Below are 9,827 nucleotides of genomic sequence, written 5' to 3' on the forward strand. Positions count from 1 at the left end.
TCCGACTGTGGCATTTCTTTTATAAGCCATTTCTATGATGTTGCTCAGATGTCCGACTGTGGCATTTCTTTTATAAGCCCTTTCTGTGATGTCGCTCGGACGTCCGACTGTGGCATTTCTTTTATAAGCCCTTTCTGTGATCTCGCTCAGACGTCCGATTGTGGCATTTCTTTTATAAGCTCTTTCTGTGATGTCGCTCAGACGTCTGACTGTGGTATTTTCTTTTATAAGCCCTTTATGTGGTGTCGCTTAGACGCCCGACTGCGGCATGAGTTTTACTTGTTTACCTTTCGAGGCGTCGCTTTAGACACCCGATCGGTTTTCAGTTATATGTTTTATTTGTCACATCGTGAAATTTTTATTATTGGAATGAGCATCATTATTTTTGCTCATGACGCACTCATGCATGCATTTGTTATATCTTTTGTCTGAACTGTCTTGCGAGTACTTTCAAAGTACTCACCTGGCTTGTTGATTTGGCCAGATGTTGATGAAGGCGATCTCATGGATGAAGAGTTCAATAGCGAGTCCGACGCCTAGAGGAGTCCCAGTCAGTCCCGTGCGATCCTGCTTTGGTCATTGTATCATATCCGCTTCCACCACCCCTGAATAAATTCATCGAGCCTCACTTCGACGCTCGATGAGCTGCTAGTTAGGAGTTAAGTTATCCATCACCACTTTTTATCTCGAGCAAGTAGCATGTCACCACACCCCTGAGCCATAACCACCCTTATGTAAGATATTGGCGAGTTTGTAATAAATTGTTGAGCAGCCTCAGCTCAACCCTGTAATATATTTAATGCTACTGGTCCTCTGTTTATCAAGTATTTGTCTACCAGTGAGGATGACTTTTCCTATACTGGGATTAAAAGATTGGTTTTCTCAATAAGCATTTTACTGAAAAACCGGTCGCGACAGACTTGGTACCAGAGCCAGGCTGACTATAGGAAGCCACTAGGTGCGATCGCTAATCGGTTATTAGCATGATAGAGTTTATTCATGTTTTTACAAATGTAGTCATTTTTTTCTGACAGTCAGCATAAAATTTATGATCTGATCGCTCAGAATTTTTGCCTACTTTTGTAGATGGCTGGCAACGACTGTGAGTCGCAAATGTTCACCAATGTGCCTGAGGGTTTCGTCAAGCTCCTCTCCTTCATCGTTCAGGTCGCGATGGGGCCATCCGTGCGCCCAGTCTTCACACTTTATCCACACAAGATCAACGACAGTCTGACCATGCACCAGGCCGTGGTGCAATTCAAGGGAGGGCGTGCTGAGATACGCCGCTTCCGATTCTTGGGGAGAGCCATGCCTACAGAGAGGCATGCTATGCAGATGGCTGCCCGCGAGGCGATAGCTCGTCTTCGGGATGTCCTTCCTACAATGAAGACCCGTCGCTACCGCTACCTTCCATGCCACGTGCCTTACACCTATCACTACTCATTCTCTTGCCCCAGAGGAGAGCGAGACGAGGCCTTTGAGATGCTTGTCGAGTACCTCCGAGCCCTGGAGGCAGCCTTCGACAGCATGGTGGACGACCTCGTAGCTGCCCGCATGGACTTAGTTCATGGTTGTGCTGCCAACAGGAGGGAACTCCTGCACACCGCTCCACCGCTAACTTTTGTCTCGTCCTCAGCTTCTCATTCACCTACCATTCTCGCCACTGCTCATCGTCTGCCTACCACTGAGGAATTTAACCAAGCTATTGCACCCACTCCCATTCGCTCTGCACCACTTGTTGCACCCACTCCCATACGTGCTACTCCACCTATTCCGCCCACTCGTATTCGTGTTATTCCGCCTATGGCACCTGCTCCATCAGCTCAGCGCAGCGTTTCTCGTCTGGAACCTATTAGCGAGGAGGAGGTTGATTCCCCAGCGTCTTTGCGTCTCACCCTCGGCAGGCCAAGGGAGACCCTCACCATCTCCGACTGAGTACGTTTAGACGCCATGCGATGTACCGACTTGTGTGATATGTGTATATGTACATAGGTTGTGAGAAGTAGCCTGTTTGTGCATCATGTAGGATCTGGAGAAGTGCACTAGTCTCAATAACATGTCAGGATTATGTACGCATATCCTGAGTGGTGTAATGTATAATTATGCTTGCATGTAAGATATGTATTAGTCCTTCTCCGCGCGCAATCGTGTATTTGGTTTTTCAAGATTTTATTTGTGTGTGATTTTATTGAATTTTGCGACTCTCTTTCCTGTCTTACGAGTTTCAGAAAATATATCCTCAGAGTGAAAGATGTCTCGTCCGTGGACGCGCTCTATGCCAAATCAGCCCGAAGAAAATTATGGCACACCGCAAAACCACAATTTCACTCAGGGACAGACAAGTCAACAGGACAGTGAAACAACATTTACCGAAGTGTGTCGTCTGTATGAACAAAGTCAGCAACAACACCAGGAAATGATGAACCAATTCATCAATATGGGAAATCACCGTGGTCAGTATCAGCAGCAATCCAAGCTATCTGAGTTACAGAAAACGCATCCCCAAACATTTTCTCACACTGACAAGCCTCTTGAGGCCGAAGACTGGCTTCGAGACATGGAGAGAAAATTAATTATTGCACAATGTTTAGACCGTGAAAAAGTATTGTATGCACCACATTATCTCACCGGAGCAGTTGCATCATGGTGGGAAAACTTCTTGCACATGCACCCCAACGAAGACGAAATAACCTGGGAGGATTTCAAGGAAGGTTTTCGTGGGGCACACATTCCTAAGAGTGTTATGAAAATCAAGAAGAGAGAATTTGATGATCTCAAGCAAAGGACCATGACAGTGTCAGAATACAACAGCCAATTCACTCTGCTGTCTCGCTACGCCAATGAAGAGTGCATGACCGAGAGCAAGAAGATGGAAAAATTCTTGGAAGGTCTGGCACCCGCACTTAAATGCCAACTGGTTGTGCATACCTTCCCAGATTTTAAAACACTGGTGGATAAGGCCATTACTCTGGAAAATGAGCGATGTAGCCTGGAAGACTTCTGCAAACGCAAAAGGGACCAGACTACTTTTGCTCGCAATCACAGAAACAAGACAGAATTTCAGAAGGGTGGAACACACAAAACCCCGACGAATAATTCACGCCCAATCAAGAATTTCCATGCAAGAGACAAGGAGTTCACATATTGCCCAGGCGTTACTTGTTACGCTTGTGGAGAAGAAGGGCACTATGCCAAGCAGTGCCCCAAGCCAAGGAACTCAACCCCAAAGCCTCTCAATGGTGGCAATAATTCAGCGCCCAAGCGAAACAATTTCAACCCCAACAACAACCACAGGGAGTGTCACCTGAACCACATGACCAAAGAGGAAGCACAGAACGCCCCAGATATCGTACTCGATACGTACCCTGTCAACACAATACCTGCCATGGTTTTGTTTGATTCTGGAGCTTCTCACTCATTCATTTCGAAGAGTTATGCTTTGCAAAATAATTTTTCGATGCTTCCCTTGGAAAAATCAATGATCATCAAGTCCCCTGGAATTAAGCAAGTGACCCAGAGTTATTGTCAAGGTGTGGTTATTGAATTTTAAGGATTGAAGTTTTACGCAACCTTATTGTATTGGAAAGCAAAGGATTGGATGTCATCCTAGGGATGGATTGGTTAACCACCAACAAAGGGTTTATTGACTGCTTCAACCGGACCGTGATTCTCACACACCATCACGGGAAGACAATAAAAGTTTCAGCCAAAGAGAGACAAATACCCCGGCAACCAAGATTAAACAAGGTGGACATTTCTAAGCTAAACAAGGTTCCAGTAGTGTGTGAATTTCCAGACGTATTCCCAGAAGAATTACCAGGCATGCCACTGGACTGAGAGATAGAATTCAGCATTGAGCTAGCACCCGGAACCGCTCCTATTTACAAGAAACCATACATAATGGCACCATCCGAATTGGTAGAGTTGAAGAAGCAAATAAAAGAATTATTGGAGAAAGGATACATAGGAGCCAGCTCCTCACCGTGGGGTTCTCCAATTTTATTTGCCAAGAAAAAGGATGGAACACTAAGATTGTGTATTGACTATCGGGCTCTTAACATGGTCACAATCAAGAACAAATACCCAATGCCCCGAATAAATGATTTATTTGATCAGCTCGCATAGGCCAAAGTCTTCTCAAAAATTGACTTGAGATTGGGATACCACCAATTAAAAGTGCGAACCGAAGATATTCCCAAGACAGCCTTCACTTCCAGATATGGGTTGTATGAGTTCACAGTAATGCCATTTGGGCTAACCAACGCCCCCGCATATTTTGTTCACCTCATGAACAAAGTATTTATGAAGTATATGGACAAGTTTGTCGTGGTATTCATCGATGATATTCTGATATACTCCAAAACACCAGAAGAGCACGCTGAGCACCTCAGGATTGTACTAGGAGAACTCAGAAAACAACAACTGTACGCCAAATTTAGCAAATATGAATTTTGGCTAAGACAGGTGGGTTTTCTGGGCCACGTGCTAACCCAAGAAGGTATTGCAGTAGACCCGGAAAAGGTCAAGGCCGTACTTGGCTGGAAACCACCAGCTAACGTAACGGACGTACGCAGTTTCTTGGGAATGGTAGGCTATTATCGGAGATTTATTGAAGGATTCTCCATCATAGCAAAGCCAATGATGCAGCTACTCAAGAAAGACAAGAAGTTTGAATGGACGGAAGCCTGTGAGAAAAGCTTCCAAGAGTTAAAAAGGAAATTAACAATGGCCCCAGTGTTAATTGTGCCAGACATACACAAGAATTTTGAGGTATATTGTGACGCATCCCGGAAAGGCCTCGGGTGCGTATTGATGCAAGAAGGCAAGGTAGATGCGTATGTCTCCAGACAACTTCGCAAGCATGAGGAAAATTATCCCACTCATGACTTAGAATTGGCAGCAGTCATCCATGCACTCAAAGAATGGAGACACTTCCTACTTGGAAACCGTTGTGAAATATACACAGACCATAAGAGCCTTAAGTATATTTTCACATAGCCGGAACTTAATTTACGGCAACGACGCTGGTTAGAGTTGGTGAAGGATTATGATGTTGGAATCCACTATCATCTCGGAAAAGCAAATGTTGTGGCAGATGTCCTGAGTCGGAATCCTAGCACAGACGACGACAGCATACCAAAGTTGAGGCCAGAATTTCAACAGGAATTTGCCAGACTCAATTTAATAATGGTTACCGAAGGCAGTGTGTCAAATTTGGAAATACAGCCTACCCTGATGGAAAAAATTAAGGAGGCCCAGCATGGACACCCCAGTATTGATGGCATAAAGAGGAAAGTGAATTTGGGCAAGGCCTCAGAATTCAACATAGATGAGCAAGGAATATTGTGGTACGGAGAAAGAATCTGCGTACCAAATATCAAGGACCTCAAACAGCAGATTCTGTCTGAAAGCTACACCGCTCCGTATTCAATTCATCCTGGAGGAACAAAGATGTATAAAGACCTTCAGGAAAATTTTTGGTGGCACGGTATGAAGAGAGACATAGCCACGTTCATTGCATGATGTGACTCTTGTCAACGCATCAAGGTTGAGCACCAGAAACCAGCCGGGCTGTTACAGCCAAACAAGATACCCGAGTGGAAGTGAGGCGAGATTGAAATGGATTTCATTGTTGGACTACCACGGTCGCAACACGGAAATAATGCCATATGGGTCATAACCGAAAGATTAACCAAAGTGGCACATATTATTCCGGTGAAGACAACTCACACCACTCAGAGGCTGGCCAGACTTTATCTTGCCCGTATTGTCTGCCTGCATGGAGTCCCAAAGACTATCATATCTGACAGAGGCACACAGTTCGTCTCTAGATTTTGGGATCACCTGCAACAGGCACTGGGAACCCAACTATCATTCAGTACCGCATACCATCCCCAGACTGATGGGCAGACTGAACGTGTAAACCAAATTCTAGAAGATATGCTAAGAGCCTGTGTCCTCACCTACGGAACCAGTTGGGAAGAAAGTTTGCCATATGCAGAGTTCGCATACAACAACAGTTATCAAGCCACCTTGCAAATGGCACCCTTTGAAGCTCTATATGGGAGAAGATGTCGTACCCCACTAAACTGGTCAGAAACTGGGGACAGCCACATCTTCGGCCCAGATATGCTCAAGGAGTCTGAGGAGAAAGTTAAGACGATTAGAGATCGACTCAAGACAGCTCAAAGTCGGTAAAAGAGTGATTACGATAGAAAGCATCGGGAAATCAGTTTTGAACCCGGAGAGTTTGTATACCTAAGAGTTTCTCCTATGAGGGGTCTGCAACGATTCAGGATTGAGGGAAAGCTAGGACCAAGATTCATCGGACCATTCCGTATAGTGGCCCGAAGAGGCATGGTAGCCTACCAGCTAGACCTACCCGGATATTTATCCGATATCCACAACGTGTTCCACATCTCGTAGTTGAGAAAGTACGTGAGCAACCCAGAGAAGCAAGTATCACATGGAAATATTGACGTGCAACCAGACCTCACCTACCGGGAGCACCCAATAAAAATATTAGAAGAGTCTGAGAGGAGGACCCGACAGAAAACCATCAAGTTTTTCAGAGTTCAGTGGAGCAATCACACCGAGAATGAAGCAACTTAGGAGAGAGAGGATTTTCTTCGGACAGAGCACCCACACCTGTTTAAGGATCAGCTGAAATCTCGGGGACGAGATTTTTCCTAAGGGGGTAGGTGCTGTGACACTCCAAAAAATTTTGTGGTTTTTGTTTTCAGCAAGAGTCTTGCTTGGTTTAAAGAAGGTCTTTTAAACCCTTCTTGAAAACCTCTCTTGAGTTTTCACTCTCAAAAATCTTTTCTTGGTTTTAGTTTCTTCTAAAAAGAAAACCTTTTTGGTTTTGGCCTTTTATTTGGTTTTGATCCTTTCTTAATTTTACCATGCCTCCTATGGTAAAATTTTCCCAAAACCCCTCCTTCCACTTTAAGACAACCCAAACATTATGTCCCATCTAATAAAATCCATTTTTGGATTTTATTCCATTCATTTCTTTCCCCAAAATAATTCTGACCTTTATTTTGAGCTTAGGTAGTTTGCAAAGCAAGTACCTAAATGCCTTTGATCTTTGACCTCAATTCAACTCCTCTGGATAGTCCTTAGCACCCACAACCTAGAACCATCATGATCCACTCTTCTTCTTTTCAAATATTTCAAAATTCACCCCCTGCAAGTTTGGACCAGATTTGTCAAATTTGGTGAAATTCATATCTCCACTTCTCCAAAAATTCCACCAAAATTCAGGCAATCCCTAGCTGCAATGAGAGACCACTCCACCAAAAACCAGCTCGAGGAAAAATCCCCACATGCCAAAATCATTCTGTCGAACACCTGGCATGCACTGTTACTGTACATCTTCAGTAATATTCAGAATTCAGTGTCGTTTCTTCGTCAGAGATTCAGTCACATGTCGATAGTGCACTTGGCACGTTGCTCACAGCCCCTCCTTCTTGTCCGGAGCACCACACGCGTGCTTGGCGCGTTCCTGGCGTCGGTGGCGCCATGGCCCGCCTGCGCCGGCGTGTTTTGCGGCGGCAGAACCACCGTAGCGGCCGACAGGGGGCAACCCTGTGGCATAACGTCGTTCGGCGCCGCCCAAACCTCCTAAGAGCTTCGCATGGCCACCTCCTTGCCAGCGCACGCATGCAGCACCGTCGCCATGGTCTGGCACGCGCAGAGCGCGTTCTCTGCCGCCGATGGGCCATGCGGCCGTTCCGTTGAGGACAGACCATAAACCCCCCTTCCTTGCTGAGTTGGACACTGGAATGGCACCAGTGCTTCATCTAGATGATGCTCAAGCCCCTAAGCCAACCGTCCAGCCACAGCACCGCCGTAATCGCTCGCCGGACTTATCCATTCACGGCAACCGCCTCGGGCCGGCTATAAATAGCACCCCCCGAGCTTGCTCTCGCCCCCGCACAACTCCACCACCTCACCAGACCCCGCCTAGCCACTGGAAGAGCCTCGAGGGGCCCTTCTTCCTCAACTCCGGCCACCTCCATCCGCCTCGGGCGCCGGCAACGTTCTGTTCGGTGCGAACTCCTCCACCGCCCTAATCTCGCCCGTAGCCTCGTACCACCTCTAGGAGTCTAAACCCCACTCCAATTTGACCCCAGCAGCTCTCTCCGACGAGGCCCACGACCACCCGAACCGCCGTCTGCCGGAGCAAGCGCCACCGTCGACACAGTGCTCGCCGGCGACCACCACCACCACCCACAGACACGGAAGGACGTGTTGATCATAGAGGTACCACCCGATCACCCAGCCCCGCCGTGGATCGCCGTCGGCGACCACCGCATCTCTCGGGCGTCGTCGCGCCCTGTTTCCCTCGTTTGAATATTCAAATCTGACGGGTGGAGCCCGCCTGTCAGTCTCTCAGTCTTTTCTCTTAAACGAACCGTTTTCTGGACTTTTCCGCAAAACCCCCTGGGAGTTTTCTGTTTCATTACAGAAAATTCCCTGAAGGAAAACCCTTATATCTTTTAAACAGAAAAGTATTTTTGTTTGATTCTTTTTCTGTTCTCCTTAAAATTTTGTCTAGTTTTTTATCAGACTTATTTGAAAATTATTTGGTATACTTTTGTGCACCTCGCGGTATTTACGTTACGTGCGTATTTTTCTTATACCGTAGATTCCGGAGGAAGTGACGGAGCCGCAAACTTCACCCAGTTAGACTCCGACTACTCCGAACCAGGCAAGCATGTTTGAACTCTTGATATGATGAAGTGTTTGTTGCATGTTTGCATCTTAGGAGTTTCTTGGCATGTTTATGAACATTTCTTTAAATGTTATATTTCATGCACAGAAGTGGAAAGTAAGTTTCGGAAAGCCATATGTTGTTGGATACACATTGGCATGGCCATGAGATGGCATGAGGATGGGTAAGATGGCAGTGTTGTGACATGCCAGTCTTATGCCAGTCCATTTGACATCAGTGTCATCGTGAATCAAGTCATATTCCCATTCATTTCCTTTCCAGTACTGCCACATGTTTTCCGCAAGGAATATGGCTTAGTAAGTTGCAACCGTTTTCCTGGTACACACCAAGTAGAGAGGCCGGGATGAGGATTCCATGGCCCTGGATTAAAGCCCGTCATCCGGTCAGGGGGCATGGGTGTTTCCGGTTGGGACCGAGAGGGGGGCACCCCTTAGAGCGCGCGTATAGAAATTTGATCCCATGCTATTCGAGGTTGTGGCCTCCCCGTCTCAAAGTTTTTCTTGGACGTTGCCTAGGGTGATTCCTGGCATCGTGAGGTGGTATGGGTGTGTACTAGTTAAATGTGTTTCTATCGAAATACCGTAAACGGAACTAGTCCTTCGTGACTACGGAAATCCGTTGGCTGTGGTCAGTGAGTACAAACTCTGCAGAGTCACAAATCCTTTAAATCATCTTGTACTTGTCCAAGTACTGTATTCATCTTATCTTGTCAGATATCAGTCTTAGTGACAAAACTCTGGTGGAATACATGTGTGTAAAATCCGGTTAAAAGTTTATTCTTGTGGATGGACTAATCTTGTTATTTACATTTGTTATAAGCCCTGTCTGTGATGTCGCTCAGACGTCCGACGGTGGCATACTTGTTATTTACATTTATTATAAGCCCTGTCTGTGATGTCACTCAGACGTCCGATTGTGGCATTTCTTTTATAAGCCCTTTCTGTGATGTCGCTCAGACGTCCGACTGTGGCATTTCTTTTATAAGCCCTTTCTGTGATGTCGCTCAGACGTCCGACTGTGGCATTTCTTTTATAAGCCCTTTCGGTGATGTCGCTCAGACGTCCGACTGTGGCATTTCTTTTATAAG

Source organism: Triticum aestivum, chromosome 7B, assembly GCF_018294505.1.
Source record: "Triticum aestivum cultivar Chinese Spring chromosome 7B, IWGSC CS RefSeq v2.1, whole genome shotgun sequence".
NCBI classification, from domain to species: domain Eukaryota; kingdom Viridiplantae; phylum Streptophyta; class Magnoliopsida; order Poales; family Poaceae; genus Triticum; species Triticum aestivum.